The following is a 21682-nucleotide window of genomic DNA, read 5'->3' on the forward strand; positions in this document are numbered from 1 at the left end:
ATCTAGGGGTTGTAGTGCTAGAAAAAATTCCTATTGTCCACTCTAATTGGAATGTTGTACTAGAATATTTAAACAACCTAATATGGGATAACATTTTGGTAAGTGCATATTTAAGTTGACATTTGTATTCAATTTTCTTTAATTAATTTCAAAATATGATTATTCACTAACTATTACATAACATTTTCGATTTGGAGGGAAAATTTGACATCCTTGAAGGTGACAATGCAAAAAGAAGGTCATGTCAACGGTCGCTACTAGATGGAGGCAATTTAAGTCCTCCCTGACGACAAAATATGTTTATGCTAACAATGAGGGTCAACAAAAAGATGATCCTTCTGTTAAGTATGGTATTGATGCACCAACTTGGGCCGAATTTGCAAAAAAGTTGCCAAACCCCTAACTAGCAGGTTTATTTAAGTAGTTTTGTATTTAAAATTGAATTTAGTCATTTCTTTATTTACTAATTTAACAAAAATGTTTTTGTTTTTTTGTAAGGGAATACGGAAAAAGGCCCAGAAAATTCAAAAATACAATGACTGCCCCTACTTACTGTCTCGTGGGGGTTATGATCTGCTTGAAAAAACACTGATGGACTAGAAAAGGAAGACATGAGAACACCAAGTTGAGTTTACTGAAAATTCATCACTGAGTATGGACCCACCATCCCCCGTTTCCAGACATGTCAAGTGGAAGATGACCCACACAAAGCAATATGGCCAAATGACCTCTACAGCGGCCCAAGAAATATAAGACAAAATTGTGAGTAATTACCTTGACATTTCATAGTTAGACTTAATTTATTGTATAACAAGAACCTCCATTGGATTGTAAATTCATGTTTTCTTGGTCACAGTACTCTTTAGAAGAACAGGCGATGCAAGGCAGCTTTGGTCTGCATGGTCGTGATGACATATTGAACACTGTTATTGATCGATCAGAGCATCCAGGTCGCGTATGTGTCGCGGGGACATCTGTCACAATCAACTAGTACTTTGGCCATGCCTCACGTGGCTCCAACACTTCCTCTGCATCAATCACTCAACAAAAATTGACTGAAATTATATGTAACCCGAATGAAGAGTAGAGGAAAGAAGTAGAAGAGGAAAACAAGAACCTACAGGAAGTATGGAGGAGGAAGGTAGAAGAGGAAAAGAAATGTAGTTTGGAGATAATTAAACAAGAGTTGAAACAAGCAATAAAATTAGAGTTATCTCAAATTACATCACAACACTTAGATTCAAAAAAATGAACTGATTAAATCTTAGATCTACACTTGTTCTTGCATTTCTATGGTTCAAATTTTATAGATCTACTCTTGAATCATGTTTTTACGTTGATTTTAGATTCTATCATTTTTCTATCATAATATTCTTGTGCTGAACCTTTAGATCTAATTTTCTTCCAAAATATTGATTAGAAAAAAAAACACAAAAATCTAAGTGTAAATCACTTAATCCATGTTGTCTCAGAGTCATGTTTAGTCATAGTAATTGTCACATTATGTTCTAAGTATGTGTTGAATTTTTATTTTGTTGATTGAATTCTAGATACATTTGTTCATGTATTCTTGTCATTATTAGCCTATATTTTGAATTTTGAGTCTAATTCATGCATGTTATTTAGTTCATAACATGTTCTAAATCAATTCCTAGAAGTAGTCTTGTTGTTGAACTTTTTTTTTTTTTTTTTCTGAGTTTCCTACATGATGCCTATGATGAAGTTGAGTTGTGGTGCTGAGTTGTGACTGGATTTGTGAATAAAAATAAGTCTTAAGCTCACTTGAATTGTGTTATTCAAGATAATTGAACATAAGAAAACACAAATTGTAACTATCCAAGCCTTAAGCAACATAAACACTACTCTTGATTTCTAGGTTGAAATCGCTGGTGCTGGCAGCTTGAACATACGAACTTGTATAAATTACTGAGAATTGGTCACTACTAATTTTGAGCTGAAATTTTTACTGAATTTTCTAGACATCTGGGAAAAAATTATAAAAAAATAACCAAGCGATTTGGATAAAAGGAAAAAATAATAAAAATCACACAAGTTGGAAGAAAAATCAGTGTCCAGGAAAAAAAAGTGAAAGGGAAGTGTGCTGGTTGTTTTGGCTCGCAATTTGTTCTATAATTGGTGCCTATTTTATACCAATCTTAGTTTTGAAATTTCAATTGAAAATTAGTGTGAAAACAAGTGCCAAAACTAGAGGTTTCTTGAGCACCCAATTGAAAATTCAGGCTTAAAAAGGGCTTTTTGTTCACGAAGGGACGCTTAGCGCTATTTTTGCGCTTAGTGCAAGTAAGTGAAATTTGGCTTAGCGCCATTCTCGCGCTAAGCCCAGAAGAGACAATCTTCTCGCTGAACAAGCTAATGATGCGCTGAGCGTGCGATGACATGGCAGACTCTCTTCAATATTCATCTCACTCACTAAGCGGCTGATGTCTCGATTAGCAGTTGAGTCTCGCTAAGCGAACGGTCCAGGCTTAGCGAGACAAAAGCTTTTGCACCTTCAAATTTTTCTCCTTTTTACCTGGAATTGAAGTGAAATTTACATTAAATTCATATGGAAAGCTTCTACTAAGAAAATATAAAGACTAAACAAGAAATTTACAATCTTACCTAAAAGAACCATAAATTGGGAGAAATATATACATTTTTGAAAACTTTTCTATACAAAAGTTAGTCGTAAAAGACAACTAACAAACTCCCCCAAATTTACAGTTTTGCTTGTCCTTAAGCAAAGAAAGAACAATTCACTTATCCTCAAGTGACAAACTCACAGTGGTTATTCACAAGGTGTTCATTCCAAAGAATTCAATCACATGACATGAATGGCATACAATGTTTCAATCAAAAGCTTCTCACAAGACATGCAGCTTTTCAAAGATATGAACATGATTATTAAGCATCACAGCTGAAATAAGCTAGCAATAATGACAAGTATCAAGGAAGGATCATCAACCAAAGCCTCACGATCACTGTGTTGGATCAAGTGGCCTCAGAATAATTAAGAAGGGGGGGTTGAATTAATTATTAATGAACCTTTACTAATTAAAAAACTTATCCTTCTTAATGTTACTAGATTCAATTATGCTTTTACTACTAAGTTAAGAAAGTAAAGAACAGAAATAGAAACTTAACCAAAAGTAAAAGTGATAATTAAAGTGCACAACGAAAATTAAAGAGTGTAGGAAAGAAGAAGACAAACACAAGAGTTTTATACTGGTTCGGCAACAACCTATGTCTACATCCAGTCCCCAAGCGACCTGTGGTCCTTGAGATTTCTTTCAACCTTGTAAAATCCTTTACAAGCAAAGATCCACAAGGGATGTATCCTCCCTTGTTCTATTTGAACAACCAAGTGGATGTACCCTCCACTTGAACTGATCCACAAGAGATGTACCCTCTCTTGTTCTCAGTTACAACAGCCCAAGTAGATGTACCCTCTACTTGTACCACAAAGGATGTACCCTCCAATGTGTTAAGACAAAGTTCTCAGGCGGTTAGTCCTTTGAAACTTTGTGAAGGGGAAGCAAAAGATATCTCAGGCGGTTAGTCCTTTGAAATCTTTTGTTTAAGGGAAAAGAAAGAATCAAAAGAATTCTCAGACTGTGTCGTTTTGAATTCTTTGAAAAGGGAGAAGGGAGACACAAAAGAATTCAGGCGGTTAGTCCTTTGTTCTTTTGGAAAAGGGAGAAGAGAGACACAAAAAGAATTCAGGCGGTTAGTCCTTGGCGAATTCTTTTTGGCAAAGGGAGAAGAGAATGAAAAGATATAGCACACTTTTGTTTTCTGTGAAAGAACAAAGTTTGGAAACCAGAAAAATCAGAAAGCTTTTGGCAAAGGAAGAAGAAGAAGAAGAAGAAGTTAAAAAAAAAGATGTTCAAAGAGATTCAAAGGTTGTAAAAGAATATATGAAAAAGTTATTGAAATGCAAGTCAAGGTCTTGCTTTTATAGACTCTTCATGTCTGGTCAAGAAAACCATTGGAAGAGTTATAACCTTGAGAAAAACCTGAAAACCATTGGAAGAGTTATATCTCTTGACTTTCTATTCAAAACTTGTCACTGGTAATCAATTACCAAAACCATGTAATCGATAACACATCATTTTATGAAAAGATACGACTCTTCACAATTTAATTTGAATTTCAACATTCAGATACACTGGTAATCAATTTGAATGTTGCAAATTCAGTTAAAAGCTTTTGAAATTAAACTTTGCCACTGGTAATTGATTACGGGTAATTGGTAATCGATTACCAGAGAGTAAAAACTCTAGTAACTTAGAAAATTTTGAGAAAAACTCTTTTGAAAAACAAAATTGTGCTATGTTTGTTTTTTGAAAAATCTTTTCAATACTTCCCTTGTGAAGTCTTCTTGATTTCTTCTCTTGAATCTTGAATTCATCTTCTCTTGAATCTTGAAATCAAACTTCTCTTGATTCTTGAATCTTCTTGATTTCTTCTCATGAAACTTGAAATTAAACTTGATCTTGAACTTGTTGACTCAATCTTGAAATCATTCTCTTGGACTTTTTGTCAACATCTTTGTTATCATCAAAACTACTTGAATAAACTTGATTCATCATCATGAAGCTTGTTTCTGCACACTGTTTCACTCAAGCACAAGTGTTTAGGCTTTCCATCAATCAACAACCAACATAAGTATCAATCTTTGCACTTCATCTCATGCCATATAGTCAAAAACCCACAAAGTGAATCCGAAGGACTTTAATAGGCTTGTAATGAGGCTGGGATGGAAATAAATCATGGTTTTTCTAGGGCGCAAAGGCTTAAGTTCTAGGAGAGCATCCGTCCTTAGATAAACTATTTTTCCTTTTTATTTTCAGCTTCAATTACTTGCCTTAAAGCACTTGGCTTCACTTCTTCTTAGATAACAACATACACACTTTTATTTTGAAAACTTACAGTTTTTATTTTTGAACAAAAGCTCTTTACTTGTTGTTATTGACTTACTGTGTGTGCTAATATTTTCTTACCATTAGAAGCTATCACCCAATAAACTCCCCCAAATTTAGGACAAATTTTCTTTGAACCATAATGCTCTCCTACAACCTAAGACAAGGTAGATGGAGATGTAATCCATAGGTTCAAGGTTCAATTAAACAATCAGATTTTCAGCTCAATCATGGGTGCAAAGGATATGTCATTCATTCACAAGGTAAGCTTTTCGGCTAAGTGGTTAATTCACACAAAACATGGCCTTCATCATCTTCAAACTCATGCATTCATTCCATAATCAAAGATTCACGCAAAAATCATTACTTAATGCTAGTCGTTCTCTCACAATTCAAGATCACACACTCATCGGGTTGTGGTTAATGAGTACCTTCACAATCAAACTGTTAAACTAACTAACATTTTCATTCATGATCCTAATCCATGTTCTTTATCTTCTAATCACTGCATGCTCATTCAAAACATATGACTTACACATTCCAATTCATTCAAATCATGTAATCGATCAATTCAAACCAACAAACACTGAATTTTTCAAAATCAAACATCAAACCACTGGATAAAATAAAATATACTATTCAAACTAGCTTAAAGCAAGCTACCACGCAGTCCAAAAACTAAAGTAAAACTATAAACTGAATTTTAAAAACTGAAACATAAATATAAAACCAAATTAAAAGTGTACGAAAAACAGAATAATAATAATAAAAGTGTTCAAAATGCAGGAAAGTAGAAATCCTGTCACTGGTCCTGCGGTGGGTCCTGATCCATGACCTCATCATCGGTCAAATGCAGCACAGGCGTGCCTGCTGGTGATCCTTGTAGGGTGCTCAGATTCAGCATTGGTGTAGATATTGGTGATGCCTGTGGACTGACCTCTGCAATCACTGGATCTGCCTCTGGATAAGTTTCTAGTACAAATGACTTTGTATCATCCTCCTGAGCAGCAGGTGCAGTCTCCAAATTTGGTTGAGGCTCTTGAGTTGCAGAGGCCTCACCTCCTCCATGAGAAGAAGGTTGGACTCTTGGCCAGGCCACCTGCAAAGAAAACTCCTCCATGCTCATAATTGGCTGATGTTGAGCCAAACTATGTAAACTCTGCATCACCAGGTATTGACCCTGGTGAATGCTCTACAACATTGCCATCATGAGGTCTGTGCTCTGAGCGGAGGGACCGAAAGTAGCGGTAACTGGTGCTAAAGGAATAGGAGCTAGTGCAGTAGATGTCTAGGGAGCAGCAGAAGATGGACCCTCAGATCCTCTAGCCCTGGCCTTGCGGGTCCCTGGAAAGTTGACCGTGGGGTCGTCCAATAGTTCTTCTTTATGTAAGCCAAGTTAATGGCTAGGCTGAGGGACTCAAAAGTCAAGGAATCTGAGGTGACTCCTCGGGCCATGCATAAGGCAGTAATGAGGGCTGGAAATTCGAGCCTCGAGGAGTTGGAATGAGCCATAAGAGTGATCTGTCCAGAGATGAGGGCTCTAACATTCATTTCCATCTTCATCACTAATCCATATACCAACCTTGCCTTGTCCAAGTTCAGATCAAAAGTGCGTGATGTAGGGGCAAGGTTGAAATAAGACAGAACGCTCCAAGTCTGCGCTAGAGTAGTGAGGTACTTCCTCAACAACTTCCATGGCAGGCCCTCAGCATTCAAAACAAATCCTCTACCAGAGATACAAAGTCGGGCAGCCAGCTCCTGAGGGTCTGGTCTCAGTCTGCAGAACTTGGAGTAAGCAGGAAGAGTCTCCCCTGGCTCTAGAACAACTGGAGTCTCCAGAAAAGTGTTGAGGGAATCCACATCAAACTTAATTAAATGCCCTCTGACCCTAACTTGCTTTGGAGGCTTATCCTCTGAGACATAAAGATTAGCATAAAATTCCTTCACGAGAGCCACATCTATGCTCCCCTCCATGAGGTTGGTCAGCGTCCTCTGCCAGTTTCTTCTAACTAGGTTTGTCCTGAACTCATCAGACTCTGTGACAAAAAGCTTCACATTCCTTTCCGGAAGGATATTCCGACCAAGAACCACGTTGTCAACGTAGCGGTTCCAAGCGTCCTCATAGGTGAATCTATGAGTATCGAAGTGAGGCTGGGGCCTGGAAGCCGTGGCTTTCCTTTTCCTAGAAGCCATTTGCACAAAAGAAACACAGAAACCAAGTTAAAACAAGTTTTATTTGAAATGACAAGTTGAAAAATAAAATTGAAATTCAGATTGGGCGCTTAGTGTGACAAATGCGCTTAGTGCGCCTTATGAAAAATTACTCATGCGCTTAGCGATCAGGCTTGCTAAGCCCAATTCCACAACACAAACCAAATTGTGCTTAGCGAGGCCAGATGCGCTTACCGCGACAACACTACTGGACATAAATGGCTTAGCGAGAAGGCTCGCTAACCCAATTTCAACAATTACAAAAACAGAGAGTAAATTGCGCTTAGCGTGACAGGGCGCGCTTAGCGCATGGCAAGACATACAAAAAATCACAAGTGCCTTGGGCTTAGCAGGCAAGCTCACTTAGCCCAGGCTTATTCAGCCAACAGGGCTGAGTGGCTTAGCGAGCAACCTCGCTTAGCCACGAACATGAAAACAATAAAAAAATTTTGAAGTGTCTGAAACACATTACTCGCTTAGCACACAGTCGCGCTTAGCGAGTTCATAAACACTCAATCATTCATAAAAAAAGATGAACTCACTTAGTGGGACAGGGCCGACTTAGTGAGTTCATTTGGAAATCTAGATATTCATCAAAAAGTGATAAACTCGCTTAGCGCAGCAAGACACGCTTAGTGCGTTCATCGCCATTTCCAGAAAAATTGGGGCTTTTTCAGCCCCTTCAACTTAGGCCTCTATTAGGCCATCAAATCCTAACCAAAACATGTCAAAATGAGATACATTGTATGCGAATCAAAACCCCTAACACTATTCTAACTAACAACTAACCTAACATCATGCAGTCAAAATGAAAATCAAAGCTTTAAAGTAGTAAACTAAGTTAACTAACCTAAGGTTTAAAACAAAAATTAAAAACAAGGTTAAAGGAAGCTTACTTGGATCTGAAATTGGATGCAACGAAGGAAACAAGGAGAGCAAGCAAAGAGTGAGAGCACAATCTAGAGAAAAAGCACCAACGAAATGCCAAAATGCAATTTAAAAGCACAAATGAAAATGTAACTGCCAAAGGCAGTTATGCCTTATTTTTGGCGGTTTCGAATGCCTCGCTTAGCGTGTTAACTTGCTAAGCAAGCATACATGACGTTTAAGTTTCCAAACACACACGTTTAGCGGGCAAACTCGCTTAGCCCAATGCAAAAATTTAAATTTTCCAAAAAAGACTTTGGGCTTAGTGCGAAGAGTCACGCTTAACGAGTTATGCAGCTCTGATTGACCTGCAACTCTCGCTTAGCGGGAAGTGGCCACGCTTAGAGAATAAACATGCTCCTTAAATGCAGTAACGGGCTACGCTTAGTGTGGGTGGCTCGCTTAGCGCATTTCGAAAGAATTAAAATCCAGAGAAGTTTTTGCGCTTAGCGAGTCCGTGCACTTAGCCCAATTTGAAAGAATTAAAACCCAGAGAAGTTTTTGGGTTTAGCGCAAAGAGACGCGCTTAGCGAAACCACAACAGCTAATGATCAGGGGTCAAGGCGCTTAGCGCAGGATGTGCGCTTAGCGAGTGGACTGCTAACAAATTTTCTAAGTTAATTTTTTTCGTCCACTGCTTCAAAGAAGTTGTTCAACCCCTTTTATGCAATACAAAACATGCTTAAAATGATTTCATGGAACCTCAAATAAATCAACTCTAAAAAAATGCAATGAAAACAGAATTAAAAAGGACTAGGTTGCCTCCCAAGAAGCGCTCTTTTAACGTCATTAGCTTGACGCATGATACCTCAAGGGTCTGGATCAAATTTGGTTCCTACCTTCAAAACCTTTTCCTCAAACTCCTTCACCTGCAAGCAGACATTTTGGTCCAAAAGTTGTTTTTGTTCATCAAATAGATTGAAACTAATCTTTTGATCTTCGATGCCCATTTCCAACTTTCTTCTTCCCATATCCACCACATAGCTTGCGGTCAGCATGAACGGACGTCCTAAGATCAATGGGATATTAGCATCTTCTTCGATGTCCATGACCACAAAGTTGGCAGGGAAAGTGAAGTGCTTTACTCAGACCAAAACGTCTTCTAAGTGATGGAGCGATCAACTAACTGTAGAGTCATTCTGGTTGGCATTATCTCCAGCTCCCCCATCCTCCGACACAGAAAGCGGCATCAAATTTATGCTAGCAACTAAATCAATAAGAGCCTTACCAACTGAGACTGCACCGATCGAGCAAGGTATAGTGGCATTTCTTGGATCTTTGTGCTTGGGTGGAAGGATGCGTTGAATCACAGCACTACAATTTCCCTCCACTACAATTGTGTCACTGTGGATATACTTGCTCTTTCGGGTTAGCATATCCTTCAGAAATTTAGAGTAAAGTGGCATCTGCTGTAAGGCCTCTCCAAAGGGCATGGTGATCTCTAGCTTCTTGAAGATGTCAAGAAAACGCGCAAGATGTCTTCCTTTGTCCTTCCTAGAAGGTACCAATGGGTATGCCACTTCTTTCCCCTCACATGGAGCTATCTTTTTCTTCTTTTCTTTGGACTACTCACTCTTACTCTTTTTCTTTTCTTCTATTTTTTCATTTTTTTCCAGTTTTTTCATTGTTTTCTTTTTCTTTTTCTTTCTTTTTCTCATCATTTATTTCATTCTCATTCTTGCTTATTGAATTCTGATTCTCCTGGTCATCCTCTTCATCTTCTATCTCCTCAAGTTCACAAAAATTGTCCTTCGGTTCAGTTGCTGGTTCAGTTACCAGCTGTTGTTTATCTCCATCCACTATCTTCTCATCCCTCTCTTCTTCAGTCATGGTTGCCATTTTTCCACGGGTCATCATAGCTTTACACTCTTCCTTTGGATTGTTTTCTGTGTTGGCTCCAAATTTTGAGAAAGAGTTGTTAGCTATTTGTTTAGCTAACTGTCCCACCTGGATCTCCAAATTTTTTATGGCCGACTCAGTACTCTTGTGATTTGACATTGAAACCTGCATGAATTGAGCAAGAGTCTCCTCCAGCTTTGTTGTCCTTTCATAGAGGTTAGGCCCTTGTTGTGGTGGCCTATTTGATGGCCCACCCTGGTCTTTGTTGAATTGATTACCAGGGTAAGTCCTCCACTAATTTTGCTGCCGGTTGTAATGCTGGCCCTGTTGGAATTCAGAATATCCACCTGCATTAAAATTCTGCCTTGGCTGGTTCCCCATATAATTAACTTCATATGTTGATTCTTCAGTGGGAATACAACAACTTGAGTCATGAGCTCCACCCTAAAGTGTGCAACCTGCAACCTGCAAAACAGAAGAAGGTGAAGGTTGACTAACATGTGCAATTGAGTTGGCAGCTTACTGATCGAGGCCGTAGACGAATCAAATAAACATTAAAATGCAATATCTAGGAAGTGATCCTAGGTCGTCTCCCAACGAGCAATGGTCAACCAAACGTTCATAACATATTGTAATAAAACAGTAACGAATTGGGGGGGGGGGGGGGTTGTTTGTTTTTGTAAATTAAACAACAAGTAAATTTGAATTAGAAAATATCAGAATTAAAACACGTTGTTTCCCCTTGATTCATAAGCAAGTCTCTTGTCCTAGGTTACGAGAATTTATCCTTTATCAGTTCAACCACTTAATCCAACCCTAAATTAAATTACCAGGCGAAATTTAACATAAGGCATTCATTATGTGATTAAGCAACACATACACCAATTAATCATGAATGAAACTGATCATTAAGCATGAACGTAAATTAAGCGCAGAGACAATTAATCAAGCACTAAGCATGCATGGATTAATAGCAACAAATATAGAGTAATTGGTGAAGAGGAAAAACTTATCAGAATTCAATAGAAATAATAAAACCTCAAAGAGAGTTGTGCTTGATCCTCAAGAGAAAATAACGCTGGAGACTTAGCCTTTTATTAATCAGTAGAAACGAAATTGTAGATTGAAGCGTAAAACTAAATTTTATTGCAACGTGAATAGTAAACTGGAATTGCAAAATCTAAAATTATTCTGTCCCTAAAACGAAAAAGACTAAAACAAAAAAGAGAGAGAGGAGCCTAAAACTAGAACCTTGAAGCTGTTATATAGTTTTCAACCCCAAAGCTTACAAATCTGTTTTAAGTTCAAGCCCATAAATAAAATAAAATCTAGATAAGATAAGATAAGATCTAGATGAAATAATATCTAGATGAGATAAAATCCAGATATGATAAGATAAAATCTAGATGAAATAATATCTAGATGAGATAAAATCCAGATATGATAAGATAAAATCTAGATGAGATAAAATCTAGATAAGATAAGATTTGGTAGAATAAAATAGTCTGCTCTCTTCAAGTCCAAGCCCAATTGCTTATCATTCTTCTGAAATTAAATTAGAAACACAAAATTAATCCAATAGGCCCAAATGATAAAACTGCATAATTAATTTGACAATTAAGGCTAATCAGTAATTAAAATGGTGACAAAAAGGGTTAAGAATTAGGAGAAAATGATGACACATCAAATCTCCTCACACTTAGCCTTTTGCACTTCTGGGCAAAATAAAAAACAAAGCAAGGGACAAATCTAGAGACTTTAAAGAGAAACAAACAGACACAACAACAATTACATATTTCTCAATGAATCTCAAGGAATGAAAAGAATGGGTAACATCCAACAAGTAAAGAGTTAAAGAGTCAAGGCTGTCATGAAAATCATCCAAGCATCTCAAACACAGCAAGATAGTCAATCAGCTCAAGAATGAAAACTGATAAAGCCTCACAAGATAGGCACTCTATCTCTCAAGTGTCTAGGCTACTGTTTACTCTCAGAGCACCCATGAAAAGAAACACCACATAGATTTGGCAAGATTCTAAAATTGACAACCACATCACAAGCACATGCACATGAGGATCACAAACTCTTTTAAGGTTGTAATGGGACCAAGGACAAGGTAGATGAAATTATGGGATAGTAGCTAAAACCCAAAGGAATAGAGGAGCAATGGGGAATAAGTGGGAAGTAAGAAAAAGTAGTAAACCCCAAAACCAAAATTGCAAATTAAGCTTTAAAAAGTAAACCCAAAACAAAATCAACCAGGTCTTCAACCAATCTAAGTCTTCAAACCAAGACCTCATTTATTCAACTTCATTTTTTTTTATTTTTTTTTTTGAATGTGGACAGTAGCATTTGAAAGCAATTGAAAAATAAAGCAACAATTAGGCAATATATGTATACATCATCAAGCATGGCCAATAAAAACATATCATCCAATGAAACATACCCCCCCTCACACTTATTCCCAAAACAATTCCAAAGCTCCAAAATTCCTTAAGGGTAGGGTGAAATCATGGTCTTTCACTTAAGGCTTGTAATGAGTTTCAAAACAAAGAAAGGGGAACATAGGCTCAAAGGGGCTATCAAAGGAATTAATTCAGGGTAGGCTAATTTGGCTAGAGGCTTATAAGAATGAAATGCCTAAATCATCTCCCAACATGCATGTGAAGCAAGAAGTATCAACAAGAGTCAAGCCAAGGCTATTGTGCAAGCAATCAATGGGGCAAAACACACCGAATAAAATAGATGATGATGGCTCAAATTCTCACCAAGGGTAAATCTATCACATTCAATTCAAACTTTCAAAAGTAACTTGAAGCGCAGAGAAAAACAAGGATTTCAATTCAGAAAATGCCAAGAAACTCCTATTTCAAAAACAATTACCCATTACCTGTACATAACCTATAATTCAAAGAGAACATGCAATGTTGTACACAAAACATAAAACCAGAATTAACCTAGAAAACCTAACAAAATTAAACTAGAAAACCCAATAAAATTAAACTAGAATACCCAACAAAATTAAAGAACAATCTTCTCCCCCCCCCCCCCCCCCCTCACACTTAAACAACACATTGTCCTCAATGTAGCACAATCATAAGATCAAGAACAATCAAAGCAATCAATAAATTTGGACAAGTGCAATAAAAGTAAAGAAGGAGACAGAAAAAGAAAACTCCCTAAGTCATGGCGGAAGAGAAGTAGGGTGAAGTAAGGAGGTCTCCTCCACCCCTACATCCACTAAGGAGGGATTTGTGAGGAATGGTTTCAGCCGGTGTCCATTGACCTTGAAGCCCTTATCTGTGGATTCACTTTTGATCTCAACTGTACCATAAGGAAAAACATTAGTCACCACAAAAGGACCAATCCACTTTAACCTCAACTTACCACTCATAAGTTCGAGCCTAGAGTTATACAATAAAACTTTCTGTCCAATCACAAAGTCCTTCTTAGCTATCAAGCTGTCATGAAACTTCTTGGTCTTCTCCTTGTAGAATTTGGAATTCTCATAGGCTTCTAAGCTAATCTCCTCTAGCTCACTTAGTTGCAACTTCCTTTCCTCTCCAGCCTGATCAATAGAGAAGTTGCAAGTCTTTACAGCCCAGTAGGCTTTGCGCTCTATCTCTACAGGAAGATGACATGCATTGCCAAAGACAACCCGATAAAGAGACATTCCTATGGGTGCCTTGTAAGCAGTCTTGTGCGCCCAAAGAGCATCATCCATCCTGGTGCTCCAATCCTTTCTGTTTGGCTGCACAATCTTCTCCAAGATCCTTTTTATATCCCTGTTTGAGATCTCAGCCTGCCCATTAGTTTGGGGGTGGTAAGGTATGGAAATTCTGTGCACGACCCCATACTTTTTGAGCAAGGCATACATGGATCTGTTACAAAAATGGGTGCCTTGATCACTAACGATGGCTCTAGGGACTCCAAACCTGCAAAACAGATTAGATCTAACAAAATCCATAACAACCTTAGCGTCATTAGTTCTGGTGGGTTTGACTTCCACCCATTTTGAAACATAATCAACAACAAGGAGAATATAAACAAAACCAAAAGAGACAGGGAAAGGCCCCATAAAATCTATACCCCAGACATCAAACACCTAACAGAATAACATGGGTTGTTGAGGCATTTGCTGTCTCCATGAAGGTGAGTTGCCTGCTCTCTGACAAGGCTCACAAGTGCTATAGATTCTCCACGCATCCTTGAAGATGGTGGGCCAATAGAAATCGTAGTCAAGCACCTTGCGAGCTGTCCTCTGTATGCTAAGATGGCCACCTGGTGCGGAAGAATGACAGAATTTCAGGACCGAGTCAATCTCGTGGTCTGGAATGCATCACCTAATAACCTGGTCACTGCACAACTTCCACAAATAGGGGTCATCCCAAATATAATGCTTAGCATTCTTAATTTTATCATTTTGAGCTTTAGATGCTAAGGGAGGAAAAATAGAAGCAACCAAATAATTCACAATATTAGCAAACCAAGGAGTGGGGAAGGAATCGGAAATACTATACAGAATGTACAAATGGTCATCCGGAAAATCATCCCGAATGGGTGAGTCTTCAGACGCACGCTCAATCCTACTCAGGTGGTCAACCACGAGGTTCTGTGCGCCACTCCGATCACGGATCTCCAAATCAAACTCTTGGACCTGATCAATCTAGGCTTTGATGCAGCCTTCTTCAACAGGTACTTCAGAGTTGCATGGTCAGTATAAACAATAAAACGAGTACCAAGCAAATATGAACGAAATTTTTCAAGAGCAAAAACTATCACTAATAACTCCTTCTCTGTGGTAGTGTAATTTGCTTGAGCAGCATCCAAAGTTCTGGAAGCATAGTAGATCACCCGAGGCAGCTTATCAATTTTTTGAGCAAGGACAACCCCCAATGCGTAATTGGATGCATCGCACATTAGCTCAAATGGTGTTGTCCAATCAGGTGCCTGAATGATAGGGGTGGTAGTCACCGCACGCTTGAGGCAATCAAAAGCCTCTTTGCATCGGTCATCAAAATCAAACTCCACCTCCTTTTGCAGTAGATTGGATAGTGGAAGGGCCACTTTGCTAAAATCCTTGATAAAGCGCCTATAAAACCCCGCATGACCAAGAAAAGAACATACCTCTCGCATGCAAGAGGGGTAAGGCAATTGTGAAATAACATCTATTTTTGCAGGGTCTACCTCTATGCCCCTATTCGAAATGATATGCCCTAAAACTATACCTTGTTCTACCATGAAGTGACATTTTTCAAAATTCAGCACAAGGTTAGTTTCAATGCATCTATTAAGAACTCTATCCAGACTATCCAAACATGCATCAAAAAAGGATCCATAAACAGTAAAATTATACATAAACACCTCTATGCAACTCTCTAAAAAATCACTGAAAATGCTAAGCATACACCGCTGGAAGGTACCAGGGGCGTTGCATAGGCCAAAGGGCATCCTACTATAGGAAAAAGTGCCAAAGGGACAGGTGAATGTGGTTTTTTCTTGATCCTCAGGAGCAATTTGAATTTGTAAATAGCCAGAAAAACCATCAAGAAAACAGTAATGAGACTTATCTGCCAAGCGCTCAAGCATTTGATCAATGAAAGGCAGGGGAAAATGATCTTTTCTGGTTACCTGATTCAGCCTCCTATAATCAATGCAGACTCGCCAACTGTTCTGCACTCTTGTGGGGATAAGCTCATCCCTTTCATTCTTAATCACTGTGAGGCCTGTCTTCTTAGGAACCACTTGGACTGGACTCACCCACTGGCTGTCAGAAATGGGGTAGATGATTCCAGCTTGTAAGAGCTTGGTCACTTCCTTTTTCACCACATCTAGAATGACGGGGTTGAGTCGCCACTGTGGCTGCCTCACTGGCTTAGCTCCATCCTCTAAAAGTATCCTATGCATGCAGGTAGATGGGCTAATACCAGGAATGTCTACTAAAGTCCATCCAATGGATTTCTTATGCTTCTTGAGAACTAGCAACAACTTCTCCTCTTGCTTAGCAGCAAGGGAGGCAGAGATGATCACTGGAAATTTTTCCTTGTCCTCCAAGTAAGCATATTTGAGGTTTGCTGGTAAGGGTTTCAACTCTGGTGTGGGCGGTGGCTGGTGTGGGCGGTGGCTAAACAGTGGAAGGAACCAGGGTAGGAGAAGAAGAAGGTTCCTCAACTTGTACCTCATAAAGCAAGTCAGAAGTATATGTACTTCCTGCAACATGGTTAGTGCATTCTGACTCTAAAAAATCAGCATCAAGAGGTACAACACCTAGAAAATCAGAACCAGACTCAAATTTAGATTCATTCTTAGCATAAAAATCATATATAGGATCAAATTCAAACTTAGATTCAGATTCAATGCATAAGGAATGACAAGTATGCATATCAGATAAAAATGGATGTTCCCTACCATGAAGAACAAAATCAAAATCAAACATATAATCATAAACAATCTGATCAATTATCTCAGCACGAAAAATAGAATGATCCTCAGATGGATGTTTCATGGCATCAAGAATGTTAAAATGAACTACAATATCACCAAATTCCATAGACAATGTGCCAGCATAAACATCTATCTTGGTTCGGGCTGTTTTCATAAATGGCCTGCCTAAAATAATTGGAATTGAACTATGGGATAATCCCTCTTCCATATTAAGAACATAAAAATCAACAGGAAAAATAAGTTCACCAACCCGAACCAGCACATCCTCTATGAAACCTGTGGGGTAAGGAACACTTCTATTTGCCAAATGAATCACCATATATGTAGATTGCAAAGGTCCAAGAGATAAAGAATTGAAAATGGACAGAGGCATGACACTAACTGATGATCCTAGATCTAGCATGGCATTCTCAAATTTACTGTTCCCAATAATGCAAGGTATACATAAAGTACCTGGGTCCTTACATTTCTCAGGAATGTGAGGAACAAATTTACCTATCAATGCTGACACATTTCTGCCCATGCTAATCCGTTCATTGCCTTTGAGCTTCCTTTTGTGGGTGCACAACTCCTTTAGAAACTTGGCATATCTTGGAATCTGCTTGATGGCATCTAGCAGAGGTATGTTCACCTCTACTTGCCTAAAGGTCTCCAAGATCTCCTTTTCCGTCTCTTCCATCTTTTTGTTTGGAATTGCTCTAGGTGGGAATGGAAGAGGGATAGGAGACTGCTGTAAGTCAGAATTACTAGAAGAAGGTCCACCTGCATGAAAATTTTTGTTAGGAAGCTTTCTCTTTTGTGCAACTATCTCATCCTCTTTTTCTAGTGTAGAAGGAAGCTTGACATGTTCAGGTGCGGGTGCTGCTACTGGTGGAGGCACTTGAATTTTGTTGCCAGACCTTAAGGTGATGGCACTCACATTTTTCAGATTCTGCACAGTTTGTGAAGGCAATTTGTCAGAATTTTGGGACTGAGCTTGGTTCATCTGAGTAGCCATCTGCCCCATATGATTTGTCAGACTCTGAATGGAGGCTCTTGTCTCTTGCTGAAATTGCATATTATGGATGGCCATTTGCCTCACTAACTCTTCTAAGGAAGGTTGAGGAGGGGCCTCAGTTGCTGGTTGTCTTTGTTGTGATTACTGCTGTTGTTGCTGCATTGTAGGAGGAACATATGGCTTGCTTGGACCAACAACATTCTAGAAAGAAGGGACAGGTTGTTGTTGTTGTGGAGGACTTGTCCAACTCAGATTTGGATGATTCCTCCAACCTAGATTGTATCTATTGCTTGAAAGATCATAATTATTCTGTTGTTGTTGGTTTTGCTGTTGAGGAGGTCTATTATAAATGTTTGCAGCATAAGCTTCAGGTTGCTCATTGACTCCAGATTGCTGCAAAGAAGGACATAGATTTGTATGGTGATCTGCAGAAGAACATAGACCATAGCTCTTGCAACAGGTATATATTTCTGATTCATGGCAAGCTGAGTTACTAGGTTGACCAAGGCATCAAGTTTTCCTTCAAGCTTTTTATTTTCAGTAGATGAAGATGAATTCATGGCCACCTCATGGACTCCTCTAAGAACAATGGCATCATTTCTTGCACTGAATTGTTGGGAGTTGGAAGCCATCTTCTCAATCAAACTCCTAGCCCCAGCATGGGTCATATCACCAAGAGCTCCACCACTGGCAGCATCAATCATACTCCTCTCCATGTTGCTAAGTCCCTCATAGAAATATTGAAGAAGGAGTTGCTCAGAAATCTGGTGGTGAGGACAGCTTGCACACAATTTGTTGAATCTTTCCCAGTACTCATACAAGCTCTCTCCACTAAGTTGCTTGATGCCTGAAATGCATTTTCTGATGGCAGTGGTCCTAGATGCAGGGAAGAATTTCTCCAAGAACACCCTCTTAAGGTCATCCCAGCTGAAAATAGACTTGGGAGCAAGGTAGTAGAGCCAATCTTTTGCCACTCCCTCCAGAGAATGAGAAAAAGCCTTTAGAAAGATATGATCTTCTTGGACATCAGGGGGCTTCATGGTGTAACAAACAATATGGAACTCCTTAAGATGCTTATGAGGATCTTCACCTACAAGACCATGAAACTTGGGCAGCAAATGTATTAGTCCAGTCTTGAGAACATATGGAACGCCCTCATCAGGATATTGAATGTACAAGCTTTCATAAGTGAAATCAGGTGCAGCCATCTCCCTAAGAGTCCTCTCACGAGGTGGAGGTTGAGCCATGTTCTCAGTATGAAAATTAGTAGTGGAATGCTCAAAATTAGAATATTTAGAATCACCCTCAACAGAATGCTCAGAATGCTCAAAATGCACAGAATGACCAGGATGCACACTATGCCTAACTAATCTATGAAAGGTTATATCTATTTCAGGATCAAAGGGTTGTAAATCACCTGGATTGCCCCTAGTCATGCACTATATGCAGCAAATAATGTGGTTCTCAACAGCACCTAACAAGGGGGTAAAACTACAACTATAGTCAAACGATATCAAAATGAGCTGAAATTTTGTGAGGAACACCCTAAAATCATGAAACGATAACACAAAAATTTTCAAACAAAAATTCAAAGTCTAACTATGAAAAATACCTAAGCAAAGTTTAGAAAAATAAGGCAATAGTACTTAAAAAAAAACTTAGTAAACGGCTGAATTTTGGAGTTTGGGAGTCCCTAATCGGCTTCAGCAGGTTGCCACAATATGGGAAATTTATTTCCTACCCCAAATGCATATATAATAATAGTCGTTCTGATACCCAGAGCAAAAGTTATGGCCGTTTTAAGTTTTGCTAAAAACAAGTTCCAAAAATTTTTGTCTCTCTCAAATAATGTCACACCAAGTGCTCCTGATATTTTTCACACAAAATATGGATCAAAAGAAGCTACCACACAAAAATTCAGCCAAAAATAACAACTCTAACTATCAAAACAAAAATCGTTAATTAAATTGCAAAATCCGTCGCTAATTTCCAATCGCTAATCATTGTTCAGCACTGTTTAGAGCAAAACAAAAGGCTGAATCAGTCGCTAAAACAGTCGCTAAAAGGGGAATGCAACTGAAATGCAAAACAGAACGCTACACAAAATAAGATAACTAAATACTATTATGAACCTTTGGCCCACTGCACCCCGGCAACGACGCCAAATTTGATCAAGGTCGTACCCGAATCAAATAAACATTAAAAATGCAGTATCTAGGAAGTGATCCTAGGTCGTCTCCCAACGAGCAATGGTCAACCAAACGTTCATAACATATTGTAATAAAACAGTAACAAATTTGGGGGGGGGGGGGGGGGTTGTTTGTTTTTTTAAATTAAACAGCAAGTAAATTTGAATTAGAAAATATTAGAATTAAAACACGTTTCCCCTTGATTCACAAGCAAGTTTCTTGTCCTAGGTTACAAGAATTTATCCTTTATCAGTTCAACCACTTAATCCAACCCTAAATTAAATTACTAAGCGAAATTTAACATAAGGCATTCATTATGTGATTAAGCAACACATACACCAATTAATCATGAATGAAACTGATCATTAAGCATGAACGTAAATTAAGCGTAGAAACAATTAATCAAGCACTAAGCATGCATGGATTAATAGCAACAAATATAGAGTAATTGGTGAAGAGGAAAAACTGATCAGAATTCAATAGAAATAATAAAACCTCAAAGAGAGTTGTGCTTGATCCTTAAGAGAAAACAACGCTGGAGACTTTAGCCTTCCATTAATCAGTAGAAATGAAATTGTAGATTGAAGCATAGAACGAAATTTTATTGCTACGTGAATAGTAAAAACTGGAATTGCAAAATCTAAAATTATTCTTTGTCCCTAAAACGAAAAAGACTAAAACGAAAAAGAGAGAGAGGAGCCTAAAACTAGAACCTTGAAGCTGTTATATAGTTCTCATCCCCAAAGCTTACAAATCTGTTTTAAGTCCAAGCCCATAAATAAAATAAAATCTAGATAAGATAAGATAAGATCTAGATGAAATAATATCTAGATGAGATAAAATCTAGATATGATAAGATAAAATCTAGATGAAATAATATCTAGATGAGATAAAATCTAGAGAAGATAAGATTTGGTAGAATAAAATAGTCTGACCTCTTCAAGTCCAAGTCCAATTCTGGATTCAAGTCCAATTGCTTATCATTCTCCTGAAATTAAATTAAAAACACAAAATTAATCCAGTAGGCCCAAATGATAAAACTGCATTATTAATTTGACAATTAAGGCTAATCAGTAATTAAAATGGTGACAAAAAGGGTTAAGAATTAGGAGAAAATGATGACACATCACTTACTCAGTGTTTCTGTTAAAGTCTCGAGTTGCTTGGGCAACAACTTATTCTGCGCCAATAGAGCATCTTGTGATGACAGCTCTAATAAACTCTTCTTGGTGGGATAGTGTGTTTTATCATGCAAGATAGCGTTATCACTAGCAGCCATATTCTCAATTAGTCCCATGGCTTCTTCAGGAGTTTTAAGCTTTATTTTACCCCATGCAGAAGCATCTAAGAGCTGCTTAGATTGTGGCCTCAACCCGTCAATGAAAATATTCAGCTGTATGGGCTCAGAGAATCCATGAGTAGGAGTTTTCCGCAGCAAGCAACGGAATCTTTCTAGGGCTTCACTCAAACATTCATCTGGGAACTGGTGAAAGGAAGACATGGCAGCCTTTCCCTCTGCAGTCTTGGACTCTGGGAAATATTTCTTCAGAAATTTTTCCATAACTTCATCCCAAGTCCTCAAGCTATTACCTTTGAATGAATGCAGCCTCCTTTTGGCTTCTCCAGATAGTGAGAATGAAAATAAGTTGAGCCTAACAACATCTTCTGGCACTCCCGCAATTCTAGTTGTGTTACAAATTTCAATGTAAGTTGCTAGATGTGCATAAGGATCTTCATTGGGAAAACCATGAAATTGATTGCCCAGTATAAGCTGAATCAAAGAATGTGGATATGTGATATTCTGAGCTTGAACCTTCGACCGCGCAATACTAGTGAAAAATTACAACACACTTCTTGTACTTGAGTAGTCTTCAAGGGTTACTCGTCTAGGTTGCTCATCAGCCATTGTGTTGGCTTCAAGCAATGTTGTATATGATTCCCTTGTCTCTGGAAAACTAGAAGATGACTCTGAAGACTGAGGTTCTTCAAGAATTGCTGCGACTTTTATATCTTGCAAAAAATTTCTACGTCTTTATGCTCTGTTCCTTCTACAAGTTGCTTCAATTTCCAAGTCTATTGGAACCAAATTACCTGCAGAGGACTTTCTATGCATACATTACTAAGCATAAATAGCAGTTAACCAATTCCAAAGA

Source organism: Glycine max, chromosome 9, assembly GCF_000004515.6.
Source record: "Glycine max cultivar Williams 82 chromosome 9, Glycine_max_v4.0, whole genome shotgun sequence".
Lineage (NCBI taxonomy): Eukaryota > Viridiplantae > Streptophyta > Magnoliopsida > Fabales > Fabaceae > Glycine > Glycine max.